Source organism: Cololabis saira, chromosome 4 (assembly GCF_033807715.1).
Source record: "Cololabis saira isolate AMF1-May2022 chromosome 4, fColSai1.1, whole genome shotgun sequence".
Lineage (NCBI taxonomy): Eukaryota > Metazoa > Chordata > Actinopteri > Beloniformes > Belonidae > Cololabis > Cololabis saira.
The window spans coordinates 40137854-40154001 of record NC_084590.1 but is presented as its reverse complement, the minus strand read 5'-3'; the positions used below and the strand labels follow the sequence as shown (position 1 = coordinate 40154001).

General features: G+C 41.8%; 1 protein-coding gene across 11 annotated transcripts in view; it reads right to left on the bottom strand.

Moving 5' to 3' along the window:
* The window catches only part of tenm4 (teneurin transmembrane protein 4), a 204000-nt gene extending 188149 nt beyond the window's left edge, over positions 1 to 15851 (bottom strand). For all 11 annotated transcript variants that reach the window (XM_061719775.1, XM_061719773.1, XM_061719774.1 and 8 more), the window contains exon 1: positions 15714 to 15851. The gene's annotated coding sequence lies outside the window, so the exon portion shown is untranslated. The remainder of the gene's footprint in view (positions 1 to 15713) is intronic.
* Positions 15852 to 16148: the final 297 nt, after the last annotated feature.

The following is a 16148-nucleotide window of genomic DNA, read 5'->3' as shown; positions in this document are numbered from 1 at the left end:
TGGAAAAAAGGCTTATATATAGATAAATACTGCACCAGCTCTTTAAGTATTTATGCACATTCACAAGGCAATGGATACCCACACACACACACACACACACACACACAAAAACACACAAAAATAAAAATTCAAGACCCAAACTCCTGCTCCTGTACAGCCTTTCAGACCCGTCGTTCCTGAGCTCTTAACACACAAATCGGACATAAACATTTAGGAAGCTGCCCTTTCCCTGTTTCCCTCATTCTCTCTTTTCACTACTTTGTTTTATGTAGTTCTCCAGCAACACACATCCAGTGAGTTACAGTACAAAGTCTTTTGTTTTGAACAGCTGGTTACGTTTTTAAATGTGGCACTTCGAACGGAGCGTGTCCTCTTTGTCACACAAGGGATTCATTCAATTAATAGGAGAAGTAAAAATAAACGTTTGAAATAAAAGATGTGATTGCATAATAACAGTTTACTTGGAAAGTACAGTAAAAAAAAAACCCTTTCAGTCTTATCAACGGTGGTTTTATATTTTAGCTTTGTGAAACACAAGAACCAAAGGCTGCAACAACTTCATTTTTCTCATCTGACACAGTTCGATCCTGCTGTCATTTAGTGTGTGGGCCTCAAAATGAAAGCAATCCACTGGTGAACAACCAGAAACTTTGCTGAACTTCAGCCAAGCCTAAATTTCATGACATTATTAAATTAAGCAACTGCCAATGTTTTTTTCATGGAAAGCCTGCAAGCACTGCATTATGGGTGCTCCACGCCTTTGATAATCCAGGAGCCCGGCATTATGAACGTCCGTCATTAGTGGATGCACGAGAACTTTAAAAAGCAAAGTTTTGTGCACTGTGGCAACCTAGTTAATGAGACCACAGTTGCACTTATTAGCGGCATAGTTTATGACCTGAGCACAGGCCGTGCTTATACTCTGCAAGGCTTCACTGGAAATAATATGCAACAACGGATCTGCATATGGACGAGCTGGAGACTATCTAAGGATGTGTTCCTTCCTTTTACAAACAGCCATTCCTTTCCTTTTAATTGAAATGCCAGAGCTAGTGTTGGCAAATGGGTCGTAGAGAACTGTGTAAGGTATGTATTCATGTATAGTTAATTTGAAGTCATTTGTCGAGACAGATGTTCCAGACAAATATTCCCTGAGCTCTTAAATGTCACATCTCGGCCCGCTGTTTACTCGGCTATATGAGTCGTTTGGCTTCTTCATCATCCTCAAAAAGAGTTCAAAACATCTGGGGAGTCTGAATTTATTGTTGAAATTTACAGTTCTGCTTTACTGATTGCTTTTAAATTGTACCGCAGTAAAACAAGTGCCTTCATGACAATTACCGCCATCGAGAGAGACATCATAGCCAGCAAACTAGTAATAAATATGCAATGCTGTTACATCAAAGCCGTTTTAACAGGAACTTTTCAGAATGCAAATGATAAAATGAGGATATTTAATATACTGTAATTTTTTAGCATCAGTAAAAAAAAAAAAAAAAAACATCCCATCACACTGCCTTCGTGTGCTCTGTGTTTTCGTTATCTGTTTTCTTTGAACTGAAAATTGTGCCAACCTGATCTTGGGCCATAGGGATTACAAAAAAAACTTCCAAAAACTGAACTTTTTTTTTTTCTTGAAACTAATTAATCCCCTCATCTTGATTCTTAAATAAACTGCTCGACATCAAAGAGGCTCAATTTGAAAAAACAGGAATTATCTCCTCACAAGTGAGAAATGCCATTTATAAAAGTGCTTTGCTCTCTTTGTGTGGTTGTCATAGAGAAGTTAAATCTAGAAAAGCGACTTCAGAGGGAGCAACTGAATCGTGTCTCTATGCAGTCTTTGATGGCGATGGTTGGAGTTCACCAAACGAGTGCCTTCATGACAAAGTCATGACATAACATGGGGAAGTGCAAAGATTATATAGTTTGGGTCGTTTATGTTTAAGCTGAATTTCGTCTCCAGTGTTTGGGGGGACATACATAGGCGAGAGAAATAACTGATGTTGGGAAAAAATAAATAAAATCAGATGAACCCGCAGTACAAAGCAAGTTAGAGGGCAAAAGTTTGGAAGCTACCGTCCACCGGGCGAAGCGAAGCCAACCATCACAACAGTCCACTTAGAAATCAGAAATGCCGCATTCATTTTCTCCACCCACGCCATCAGAAATCATCACAAATCAGGAGAACATGCATGTTTTTTGGACTGTGGGAGGAGGCCAGAGTAGCTGCAGAAAACCAACGCAGGTACGGGACACAGCTACAAACTAGGGATGGGTGGTATGGACTAAAAAATGTATCACGATCATTTCTGGCATTTATCCCGATAACGATAAAAATGACGATAAAAAAAATACCAATTCAACTCCACCTTTTTAACTATAAATCTATCACCACATTCAGTCTTTGGAGCCAAAACACTGCTCTAAAAGAATACTAATTCTTTCTTTCTTTCTTTCTTTCTTTCTTTCTTTCTTTCTTTCTTTCTTTCTTTCTTTCTTTCTTTCTTTCTTTCTTTCTTTCTTTCTTTCTTTCTTTCTTTCTTTCTTTCTTTCTTTCTTTCTGGCTCATATCTTTCTTTATTTCTGGTGCATTTCCTTCCTTCCTTCCTTCCTTCCTTCCTTCCTTCCTTCCTTCCTTCCTTCCTTCCTTCCTTCCTTCCTTTCTTCCATCTTCCTTCCTTCCTTCTTTCCTTCATCTTCCTTCCTTCCTTCCTCCATCCTCTTTCCTTCCTTCCTTCCTTCCTCCCTCCACCCTCTTTCCTTCCTTCCTTCATCCTTCCTTCCCTTCTTCCATCTTCCTTCCTTCCCTTCTTCCATCTTCCTTCCTTCCTTCCTTCCTTCCTTCCTTCCTTCCTCCATCGTCCTTCCTTCCTCCCTCCATCCTCTTTCCTTCCTTCCTTCCTTCCTACTTCCACCTTCCTTCCTTCCTTCCTTCCTTCCTTCCTTCCTTCCTTCCTTCCTTCCTTCCTTCCTTCCTTCCTTCCTTCCTTCCTTCCTTCCTTCCTTCCTTCCTTCCTTCCTTCCTTCCTTCCTTCCTTCATGTACGTTGTGCATGGATTTAACACAGAACCATAAATCAGCTTTACACAAAAACGTCATCAATGGGAATTTATCGTTTTTACCGCGAGATGACAAATTCTTACCGTGGGGAATTATTTTGGACGGTTTATCTTGAACGGTAAAATATCGCCCATTCCTACTACAAACACCACATAAAAGGCCCAAACCAGGATTAAACGTTTTTGTGGTGAGGCGACACAGACACCCCAACCTGTCAATCAGAAGAGTCATTTAAATAGCTTGTTATTTCATCAGTTGGTTAACACAGTGGGTGTAGTGACTGATTTAATGAATCAGAGTGTTTGTTTGCGTTTTGCAAGTTTCTGGTCAGCAGGTCAACAAACCCTCACACTTGCCAAGAGTTTTGCTGAGGATGGGAGAAAGTTCAGCGCTGACTCTGAAGTCATTTCGGATGACTGGCTCGCATATTTTGGGAGCCGGTCAAACCCTAACTGCTCTGTGTGGTGGGAGAGACTTTCATACAGTACATGGTGAAAACAGACATGCACACAGAGAGAACAGGAGAGAAAAGAAATCAGCACAAATGTCAGAAAAAGTGCAGTCTCTCTCTCTCTCTCTCTCTCTCTCTCTCTCTCTCTCTCTCTCTCTCTCTCTCTCCGTTTTCTTGGGCAGCGTGGACGAGCTAGCAGGAATTACCTCAGCCCTTCGCTCATTGTTCGGACGAGCAGTTCCATTAAGGCTGGAGCAACTCATCAACCTAATCGATTACAACACGAGTGCGTCACAAAGATGGCTGGACTCGATCAAATCAGCCTCACGATCATCTTAGCAATGTGATGGCAAATTACACCCACGGAGCTGCACAGGCACTTGAAGCAGAAGCTGATGGAAAAGCGATAGCGAGACAACAAGGTCTTGCTTAGTTTTCGTCTCTGGCCAAGCACGAATAATCACCACCTCAACCACATTTTGTTCATAATACAGATGTTGTGATGCTCAGCTGTTTGAAATGACTGACAGGCTGTATCCACACTATTAATAATATAGGGAACATTTTAGTTACATCCTGAACCCATAATGAGTAGAAAACAGTCCCCTGTGATTTTCATAACCATGTTCATAACCATAAGAATTGGCAATTTAGTACTTTAAAGAGAAAAGTACAAAAGAGTAAAAGAAGTATGACAAAATGGAGATGTTCAGATAAAAATAACAATTACTTAAACAGCATGTTATACATTACATTTTGTGCAGACAGCAATTCAAAGAGGTTCACACGGCAACCATCACAAGCTTAAACATGAAGCAGACAACTGTAATTCCTTGAACAGCCACTTGAGGCTTAATTCATGATCAAATTAAAAATGGCTAACTACACAACAGCACCTGTTTTTTCTCTCTCTTAATTTAACAAGACCATTTAAAGTTTTAACTTTATGACGGGCGTGGCTACTTTCAGCATCATCTAAGTGCTGCGGCCTGTATTGTTACAATAAATGATGGAGCTCTCAGTCATTTCCATTCCTTTTATGACACTTTGCAAAGGCCCTAATGGCCACTTGAGAATGAAAGCTTAGACTGACACACATCCCTGGTCTGTGAAGGAAAACCGGACCTGGGTGAAGACGGTTCTGTCGGTTTGGTTTGGAGCTCATCATTTCAAAATAAGTGAAAGAAAACGTACCCGCTCGATGCATTGATTATTTTAAACAACTGAAACTAAAGCCCATGTTGCTTGAAATGAAAATGTCATATGAAAAAGTTCACATTTTGGTTTTGTTGTTAAAAATAAGGTTAGCAAGCTAAAGAAAAAAAGAAAAGAATTTCCGACAATTATCGACAATTAACGTCATGCATTGCTCTGACACAGTACTGTGATTGTGCTGCAGGCGTTGAAACAGACTGCTGGTGTTCACCTTTGGTTGCTGAAGCTGTTTGTCTGTAGCATTTAAATTTACCTTCTGTTTGGTAAGAAAAGCGAAAAAATGTGTCCGAACCTCAGATGCCGCATTTTTGTTTGGTGCAACCTGCTGGAGTTGGTCGGTTGTCTGTGTTTGAGTTTTGCACCTACGGGACTGGACGAGGTGGACTCATGTGATTAGATGTTTAGCAGTATGTTTTTAAGGGTACAGTACATATACAGATGCACACAGTGGGAAAAGTAGTAACAGAATTAAAGAAAAAAGGATTAAATGAGTGACATGGGCCTTATTTTGTGACATGGCCCTATATTGGTCATAGGCTCTGAAAGTCAATTTCGATTAATTTTTAATTAATTTCCCAGCCCAGTATTTGCCTGTGTGGCTGTCCAAGCTTTTGTTGTGGGCGACGAGTGAATCTTGGCAGAAAAATGCGCTTCAGCAGCCAGAACGGTCTATTCTCGTCCGCTTTGTTGGTCCCATTTGCTTTTCATTTGTTTCAGCAGCCACGTGGATAAACAGGCCAATGTGAGGTTTAAGCGCAATGACACCACGGTGAAAGAAAAGGCAGACGCAAGGTTACCTGTCAGATTAACAAAGCACGCTTCTCAAACAAAAGAGGCGATCACGGTGTAAAATTACGTCGGCTGGCGACGCCGCGGAGAACGGCTAATTCTGTCCGTGGACATTAATCCCACTAAATGTCGCTCGATGACTTTTCCGCTTCTTCTAATGGTTCATGTAAATGTATGTTTACGGGAAAATAAATAAAACATGAAACTTTATAGTTTGGAACGTCGTTGAAACCCGCTTCATGGATTTACAACATTGATTTTTTTGGTGGTTTTACAGAATTGACTGATTTCATTCTGGGATTCCATCTCAAATTTGCAAAGCAAAGACCTTGTTAGAGCATCTGCACCAGCTATCTAATGCTCGGACAACGCATTACTTTGTGTGTCAATTCTGAGATTTCAGATGCTGACAAATACATACAGAGGGATAAAAACCGATATTGCAAGAGATTAGGCTAATTCACAACGGCAACAAATACGATTGGTCCGCCTGGTAGCATTGTATTTCCTTCGATATATTTCTTGCTACCACTTCATAGTTTTTCGAGCTGGATAAAAAGATTGCTGCAATGTCGGTAATAGTTACTGTTGCTGAACTTCTGCAAGTATCACACACCACCACCTAGCATTTGGATTTGCTAGGTGGCAACCAAAGCAACCATGCAAGTCTCCCACATCGGTCTTGTGCGTAACTACTACGTAGAAGCATACATCAAGCTTTAAGTCTACATTTCGATTAATTTTTAATTAATTTCCCAGCCCAGTATTTGCCTGTGTGGCTGTCCAAGCTTTTGTTGTGGGCGACGAGTGAATCTTGGCAGAAAAATGCGCTTCAGCAGCCAGAACGGTCTATTCTTGTCCGCTTTGTTGGTGCCATTTGCTTTTCATTTGTTTCAGCAGCACACGTGGATAAACAGGCCAATGTGAGGTTTAAGCGCAATGACACCACGGTGAAAGAAAAGGCAGACGCAAGGTTACCTGTCAGATTAACAAAGCACGCTTCTCAAACAAAAGAGGCGATCACGGTGTAAAATTACGTCGGCTGGCGACGCCGCGGAGAACGGCTAATTCTGTCCGTGGGCATTAATCCCACTAAATGTCGCTCGATGACTTTTCCGCTTCTTCTAATGGTTCATGTAAATGTTTACGGGAAAATAAATAAAACATGAAACTGACGGCGGGCCGGTATTGTTTACTGTGTCAGAGTTTTGTATGGGAGAGGTCAACCGGCCCGGCGTCCGCTTTCAGAGATGCCATTTCCATTTTAAAAAATGTGTTCCGTCACAAAATGTCATCTCGCCACTTCTATGTTATCTCATCACTCTTTTCACCACTTGTCACGCCGAAGCCTCAATCTCTGACACGAGCAAACCGTTAGCTTCCTCCCAGGCAGACGAGTGGGGCTTTATTAATATTTATAGAATAACAGCTTAAGGCCGTCCCCCTCGAGAGCTATCACTCCACTTAGCTGCCTGACACGTCCGAAATATATTGACAACTCCCTTTCACATCCCCTTATCCTCTGAAAAACTTCCACATGCAAGGCTCAAAATAAAAAAGACAGTTTTCTGAAGGAATACAGACGAGACAGGGGAGGCTAAAAAATTTCATTTTTAAAATACTTCAAAAAATAAAATTTTAGGAGACTGGGGCGGAAATTTCTTGTTATTGCATTTAAAAGAAAAAGAGGCCCGGTTGTAATGTTGTGTCACGGGGTGTCACCCTGATGTGTGCCTGAATGCGCAAACAGGCACCGCTGACAGCTCTCGGGTGACTCAGAGCAATGCCAGCCAGATTGAACCAGCTGTTAGTCAACTTCTGCCCAGGACCTTCGCGGTGCGGGGAAGAGCCTCTCCAAGCAAGCAGCTCATTTCTTTTACATTTCAGCAGCTGTCAAGCTGACCCTTGACACGCAGTGACAAACACACGGACGTAATCAAAGGGGATAGCTTCCTTTCTGTAACACTATCTTGATTGGATGGATTAGCGAGACCCACATAAAGACGCTGTCATGATAATCTCATCGCTCTTTGGTCCAGATAAACATTTCCAGACTATACTGTCTCATGTCTTGTGATTACAGTGGCATGTTTATCTTAGCACAAAGAGGTAAACTTCTTTTTGCTTTGGTTATCAAAAGAAATCTAATATTTGGCAAACACCCCTCAAGTTTTCCCTCAAACTAATCTCTCCCAAAGCCATCCTTAATGCCAGGTCTGTGAATGTATATATAAAATGCGGTAGTTGCTGGCAATGAAAGAGAGCGTTACTCTGTTTCATAAGCTGCTTTAACATACTTTCCCAATCAAAACCAGATGACGCTAAAAAAAAGAAATGCTGAGACAGAGTGAGACAGAAAAAGAAAACGGGAGGAAATTACCTACCACCCTCGGAAAAATGGAAAACTATCCTTTAATCATTGCTAAGTAGTTCTAGATATTAAATAGCTAAAAAAAAGTTTTGTTGCTTAGCAACTTGTGTGATTTGGAAGACAAAGTTCAAAGAGAACTGACAGAGAGCTGGTGTCAACACTAAAAAAAAAAAAAAAAAAAAAATCAAACTCAGATGTGAAATGTTTTAATTACTATAAAAAGGAGTTTAATCAGTGAGGAGTATGATAAGCTCCTTGTCCTGCGTCTTCTCTTTCATGCAGTCCTAATTCACATCCTCTAAAAATGCCTCTGTCATAGCAATCCCAGCTTTAACTCAGAGCTACAAATTAGCTTCAGATCAGAAGAGAATTCAGCGCTGTGAAGTTAAATCTTCATAGTGCTCCGCTGTAACGCCATGAAGTCAAATTTCAGCGAGCCTTTCCCTCAGTCATGTATAAATAAACAACTCAGGAACAATTTCACGGTGCCTGCTTTGACCCTCTGAAATCATCATTCTCTCAACAACAACCATTTCATTTCTAAACTAACATATGTGTATTATAACTGTAAGAAACAGTTTGTTTTCTCTTCTTTTTTTTTTTGTACTTGCAAACAAACCGTTTTACTTGACTGGATTAGGACAGAATTTGAGAGGACATAGATCATACGTCGTGCACTACAACTTCCGTGCTCAGCACTGACTGAATATCAGCCAAGGGACTGCATCCAGATAGTTCTTCAGTGAAATGCATCATCCTGTGCATTTGTACACGTCTTTGCCATGCTTTTTTTGTTGTTTTTTTTCCAGAGCTGCAGCCCCCTTTTGCTTCTTCAGCACTAACATGTTAATCTGCAGGGCTGTATAAGTAGAATCAGGGCTGCTGAAAACAAAAACATTATGGCAGTTTATGCGAGCCACCACTCACTGCTGTGACGGGGGGAAATGCCACCTTCAGAGCTGCATATCAGCACTAGGGATGGGCGGTATGGACTAAAAAATGTATCACGATAATTTCTGGCATTTATCCCAATAACGATAAAAATGACGATAAAAAAATACCAATTCTTTCTTTCTTTCTTTCTTTCTTTCTTTCTTTCTTTCTTTCTTTCTTTCTTTCTTTCTTTCTTTCTTTCTTTCTTTCTTTCTTTCTTTCTTCCTTCTTTTTTCCCTTCCTTCCTTCCTGCCTTGTTTTCTCCCTTCCTTCCTTATTTTCTCCCTTCCTCCCTCCCTCCCTCCCTCCCTCCCTTCCTTCCTTCCTTCCTTCCTTCCTTCCTTCCTTCCTTCCTTCCTTCCTTCCTTCCTTCCTTCCTTCCTTCCTTCCTTCCTTCCTTCCTTCCTTCCTTCCTTCCTTCCTTCCTTCCTTCATTCCTTCCTCCCTTCCTTCCTTCCTTTCTCCCTTCCTTCCTTCCTTCCTTCCTTCCTTCCTTCCTTCCTTCCTTCATTCCTTCCTCCCTTCCTTCCTTCTTTTCTCCCTTCCTTCCTTCCTTCCTTCTTTTCTCCCTTCCTTCCTTCCTTCCTTCCTTCCTCCCTTCCTTCCTTCCTTCCTTCCTTCCTTCCTTCCTTCCTTCCCGTGAACGGTAAAATATCGCCCATTCCTAATCAGCACTGCCAAAGCTGCTGCATTAGATCTCCCGGGCAGGTCCTGGTGGTGCGGTGGCCTTTTTTTAAAGTTCCACGCATCACACAGCCACACTTACTCAAAGTACACGCTGCTTTTTTCAGCTGTAAATCACTAGGGTTTAATTACCTGCAAATTGACTGTCGTTTCACTATCTTGCATAAGATTTTCCTGGTCATGACGAAACGCCACTTGGGAGGCTTTTCTAATGGGAGGACTCCAAGATGCAGAAAAATATAAGATGTTGTTAGTGTGTTTGCTGTGAGGAATGTGATGGCTGTGGGATAACTCTCCCTCGCAACCATAACTTTCAAACGGTGCAAGGACATCTTTCTAATACCTTCGCAAAGATCCGTCATCAAACTTCTAGCTTTCTCATCCACTGTGCATCGCTGCAGCAGGACAAAGTATATACACACACAACGTTGAGAGAGCAGCAATTTGCTGCAGTGCATTTAACTGGAGTGGTGTAAAACACATTGACCCGACAGCTGGGCAGAGTCAGTCTCCGAGCAGTATTTTGGAGCGGTTTGAAATGGTCAGCCTCAATTTCTCTCCATCAGTGTAGAGTTTCTTAGTGCTTGATGGGCAATCAAACATCCAGGTTGCTCTATTAGAGCAAACTGTTTGGGTGATGCTAACTTTGACATTTAACTCCTGGAGCCTTTGAAGGTGTCCAGCTTTAGTTGCTTCATTTCCTTTTTATTGGCTCATTTGACAACCATTTTACTTGCTTATTTGGGGGGGAAATCTGCAAAGCCCCAGCTTTACTTCAGCCGTCATAACAGGGCTGTTATATCTACCTAGCCTTATCAACTTTTGATTCAGGTCTTTGTAGTTAGCGTGAGCTCTAAGCCGGTCTGCTCTACCTCATGTGGCACTCTTTGATGCACAGACACAACACTGCAAAGGCAACAGAAATGAGACGCATAGTTCCTCGAAAAGGCCAAGACAGAACGATAACACCACAGCAACAAATACCTACTGATGTTACACTTAAAGTCTTCTGATCCAGGTTCAGGTGATTACTTTGTGAGAAAAATGATTGTACCCAACACCAACAAAAGCTACCACAGATGAAAAACTTGACATACAGACATAAAAACTCTTCCAGGCCACCGTTTATCACCTCTCCTTCAGTAAATCGAGAAATAACTTTCATGGCTTAACAAAAACAAGCACTGTATGTTCCTACTAACTCTCCAGTGAAAGCCCTTTTTGCTTCGCGCTGAAGAAAGAGAAACAGACACCTCTGGCTGGACGGTCAAATTTGACATTCTTAGATAAGAACAAACAGGACTTCCATGATGAAAGTGATACATCCTCGTGTTCAGGAAACACTCCTTACAGTGCTGGGAGCTTAATCATCTAGCAGGATAAGCCTCCAGAGCAGCGCTCGCACTAAGTGCACTTCTACAATGGACGCATTATTTGGATATGAACAACCAAACAAGGAAACCAGAACGTCTAATGACCCTACCGAGAGTGCTGTTCCTCCCATTACCTTTCCAGAGTCATGTTTAAAAATAGAGATAATGTCAGATGAAATTATCCTCGTGCTTGTTCTGCATGCAGATCTCCTCAACAGTATGAAAAAGAGAAAAAAACACAATTAATCAAACGTATATGCTTACCAATACCAGCAACACTGCTGTGTTTATAGTTTGGAACGTCGTTGAAACCCGCTTCATGGATTTACAACATGGATTTTTTTGGTGGTTTTACAGAATTGACTGATTTCATTCTGGGATTCCATCTCAAATTTGCAAAGCAAAGACCTTGTTAGAGCATCTGCACCAGCTATCTAAGGCTCGGACAACGCATTACTTTGTGTGTCAATTCTGAGATCTCAGATGCTGGCAAATACCTAGAGAGGGATAAAAACCGATATTGCACGAGATTAGGCTAATTCACAACTGCAACAAATACGATTGATCCGCCTGGTAGCATTGTATTTCCTTCGATATTTTTTTTGCTACCACTTCATAGTTTTTTCGAGCTGGATAAAAAGATTGCTGCAATGTCGGTAATAGTTACTGTTGCTGAACTTCTGCAAGTATCACACACCACCACCTAGCATTTGGATTTGCTAGGTGGCAACCAAAGCAACCATGCAAGTCTCCCACATCGGTCTTGTGCGTAACTACTACGTAGAGAAGCAAACATCAAGCTTTAAGTCTACATTTAATGTCATCATTTTGAGACAACCTCGAGCCATAATTAGGCCCACGCCAAGAGTATTTGTTGTTTGTAATAGCGATATGGGCATATGTCATATGTTGAAGTAGACCATCAAGTAGTCAGTGGAAAGAGCGCAACAAAGAATAAGTTGCATTTCTCTAACAGCTTCTTTTTCTATAATGAAAAAAAAACACCAGTTTAAACATTTGAAGAGTATAATATATTTAAATCCCACTGGTAAAGTAAATTGAAGGTACGTGGCATAAATTATAAGTTAAAATAGTACATACACTGGTCCATTGTCTTTTACTAGACTGTTTTATAGTTATTGTTACTAATAAATATATTATTATGTCAAATGTGCAGGTCTTATGCATCCACCAGCTTCAGGACAAGGGTTCTACCTTACTATCTAAATCGGTATCAGTGCAGGACGGGGAAGTATGGCAAATGCGAAAAAACAAAACAAAATGCTAACGTTCAGTTGTTGCACCGAACCGACAAAAACATATCAAAGCAAGATATGTCAGGATAACAGGAACCACACCTGCAAATTATCATTTGTTTCAACACCAGTGACAGTAATCTTAAAAATTGCTACATACATACTTTTCAGTGCAGAACACAAAGAAGAGTCTGTTGCCGTGTGCCCAGTATGAGAAATACTATCCTGTGTCTGGGGGCTCAAGTGCATAATTTCAACCTCAATCACTCTCATGATATACTTTGAGTGATTCAGACTTGTGAGACAGAGCTCCAAACAAGTATAAGATTCCTGTATTTTGGAAAAATTGTGCCTTAAAATGAAAAATACAGAAAAGGGCTTTTTATTCTTTGTTCAAATCCTGGGCTATCATGGTTTCAGCACACCTTGTGAGAAAAAAATGTGGGCTTTGTGCACATTTTCCTTCAGTATAAAAGACGGAAAAAGCTGTAATTGAATTAGATTTAATAATAGCAATTTTAAACTTTCCTTTTAACTCTGATGTCTTTAAATGTTTATCCAGTTTCCCAAAAGAAATAAAAACCATTGTGCAGCCAGCTTTCAGAAGAAAGAAACATTCCCCCAAAACAAAAGGCCATCAAATGTAACCAAACTGATAAAAACGGCTGTGCAACAATCAGTTGGTCACTTGGCAACGCCACATGCTTTTCATTTCTGCAGTGTCCTCTGCTCGTGATAAAAGTCTCGGCCTGTCCTGTCAACATTCTTAAAAAATGAGGTGTTTGTGTGCATGAGCATGTGCATGAGACGGGGAGAAAGGGGGCACCGTCTCGCTTTCATGTCCAGTAGAGTGTTGTAAATGTGACAACTACACATTAATTCTACGTATTATAAATCACTGCGGCTTCAGCTGAACATGCTGGAAATGACCAGGCTGGAAAGTCAAGGTCTGCTTGTGATGCCTCGGCGCTGCAAAAGCAGGTATATAGTTGTATATACATCACTTGGAAATATCAAATCCAGCACTTCTCTGGCATGCAGGTCCATTTAATTTTAAGGGTTTTCTGTTGTGCAAAGCAAGTGCGGGCTCTTATCCTTTTTATTGCCAATCTCTTCCCATTGATCAGGAAGAACATACTCTCTATCATCCGCTGTATACATCCCCCCTCATACTCAGCCACTGCCTCCCCTGATGACTGTAAAGTTCTCACAACAATTATTACATCAAATACACAGTATCCCCTGAGAAACTCCAGGGGGAGAGAAGCATTTCATTGTTTCCTCCCAGTCATCCTTTTGCACTTGTACACTCATCATTATCCCCAACAATTGCATATGGAATATAACAAGGTCCTCTTTCAGCATCCTGCTTCAACATGAGAACAAATAGGCACTCATTTTACAACGAAACAACGGCTAAGGTGAAAAGATGAGCAACAGATTTTTCATTTGTGACTACAAAGAGTGCCCCCCCCCCCTTAAAATCCACCCACCCCACCCTTATCATGCAGAGAACTAGTGCTGAGGCGGCTTCTCAGAGCTCATCAGCACGACAAAGACAAGCGGGAGAATGCAGCCTTGTTCTACAAAGGTTAACCTCGAGGGGACCTAACAACTTCAGACCTCTCATTTGATGCTTCCATCAAATACCAGCCACAGAGGATAGAGGGCCCCTGGAATCCCCTGGATTTAACCTCTAATATCTGAGGTCACGCACCCCACCATGGCCAACGGTGGTACTTGTGAGTCCAACATCCCGCCTCATGCACGTAGAGTGCCATCTTAATGGTCTGGATGTCTGCAGTGTGTCCTGGGAAAGTAACGTTTCCTTTGTAAAAACTCTTTGTAATTTGAAGTCTGGTGGCTATAAAGAAGTTGATATGAGTGATGGCTTGTTGAATTCATATTCCTTAAGATTAATTTATATTTATTTAACTTCTTTTTTTTTTTTTTTTAATCTTTAGTCCAAAAGCTTCCTCAACAAGGAAGTCCAACTCTGCCAGTAGTAGAGTACTACCACACTGCTACTCTCTGTGATGTGTGTGTGTACTACAACTTTTTGAGTCTGAGTGCAAAGCTGATTTATGTAGTGTGTAGGGCCCCCGCGATGACTCCCAGGGGTCCTCACTCCTCCAGTCTGAAATACTCCTGACCTGTATCATACATTTAAGTTCTCTTCATTTACTCCAGTTAATATTAGTGGTTGCATTTTTAAAATATGATAACGTGCTTCTGAAGGCTCTCTCTATCACAAAAGAAAGTCTAATTATATTATAAGTTTAACATTGGATTGTATGTGACTTCAATAATGAGACTGTAGCTGTAGTTTCTTTTGTAGTGGAAAAAATCATGGCGTTTCTTGGAAGCAGGTCTGCTCATGAATTTTATTCATGTTATTCTTATTATGCTGCAGTAAAACTATCAGCTATGCAGGTTTCTCTATAGGCCACGCTGCTTTTTAAATCCACCGAGCCCCTGCTACTGCTGCCATACTGCTACTCATAGTAAATACTACAAAGTTGAATACGGACACACCTGTAAAAAAATAGGGATGGGAAATGGGTGCAATATGGAGCACATCCCAGTCAGTTCAAGTCTGTCTTACTCCAGAGCCTTTGGGAAGCAGTAATGTGGGCAAAAATAATGTAATGTCGCAGCCTGCTCAGAATCACAGGAACATGCACAAGGTTGGTCACACTGTCATAGCCTACAGGGGCTTTCACAACCTACAATTCATGTTTTCATCCTCATTTATGCAGCGACCTGTTTCACTGTTCATATGCACTTCTTTTTTTAATTTCCACCAGCTATGACATGCATGCGCATGGTGCAATAATGTTAAGGCGGTTTGGAGAGCCCCTTCTAAAGGCTTGTTTATGGTTCCGCGTTACACCGACGCATGCCGCGTTCCATTTGTCCTCGGAAGTGGGGATTTCCCAGTTCCCAGTCACATTTTTCAACTAGAACGCCCCTCGAAGTGGGATTTCCCACTGGGAAAGTCGGAGAGTCTTCACCACCCCCGAGTTCACATTCCGAGATGGCTGCCCCGGTTGTAAACAGTAGAAGAGAGCTTCGTAGCACTTCATTCTAGTTTTTGTCACACTAAATCAGTCGTATACAAGTATTGTTCGGCATATATATGCTGCTATAGTGTAATTTACATTTTTCATGTGGTATATGCGAACTACAAACTGGTTTAGGCCTACCTAATTTGTAACTGGAACGCTGATAACTCGGCTGTGACGTAAATTCCCAGTTCCGAGTTCCGACTTCCGAGGTAAATGGAACGCAGCATAAGAACAGGTAACCCACCGATCTACACGGCTCCCGCAGCCCCATCTAACCGCCTTCTGTCCGAAAAAATAAGCCAAATCTGCGAATGCATGAAGAGTCCACACTAAAAAAACGCTTGTGTGTGTGTGAGTGTTTTTTGGGGGAACAACATCGGTCTGGAGGAGTGAAACTGATCGCGGCTCCTGCATCACATTAGTTCCCCGGTTCATGCGTGATGCGTGTGAGCAGCTTTCTGCAACACTGGCAAAAAAAAAAAAGAAAATAGTCAGTGAAATTGAGCTTACCATTGCGGGGACGCGTCCATCACGGCAAAGCCTTATCCCGCTGACAATTCAGCAGAAAACAAGAGTGGGATGCCCCCCAAAAAACAGCCCTGCACGCCCCTATACTTGGTCTTCTGCTGCTGCTCTCTCCCGTTCGCTTTGATAGTAACCGGAGCAGGCGAGCGTATTTCCAGTGTGCACGACACGGTACGGCAGAAAGCAATCCTCCTCCTTCTCCTCCTCCTCCTCCTTTTCCTCCTCCTCCTTCTCTTCCAAGGTGCTGCTGCTGCTGCTGCTGTTACAGCGCACTCACGGGCGCGCACATGGATGGGAAGAGCAGTCGTCCAAGACGCCCATTAACAAGCAGAGCCCTATCTGAACGCCATCAAAAGAAGAAAAAAAAAGGAGAGAGAGCGAAAGAGAGGTGGGGTGAGGTGGTGGGGGGTTGGTTGAAAA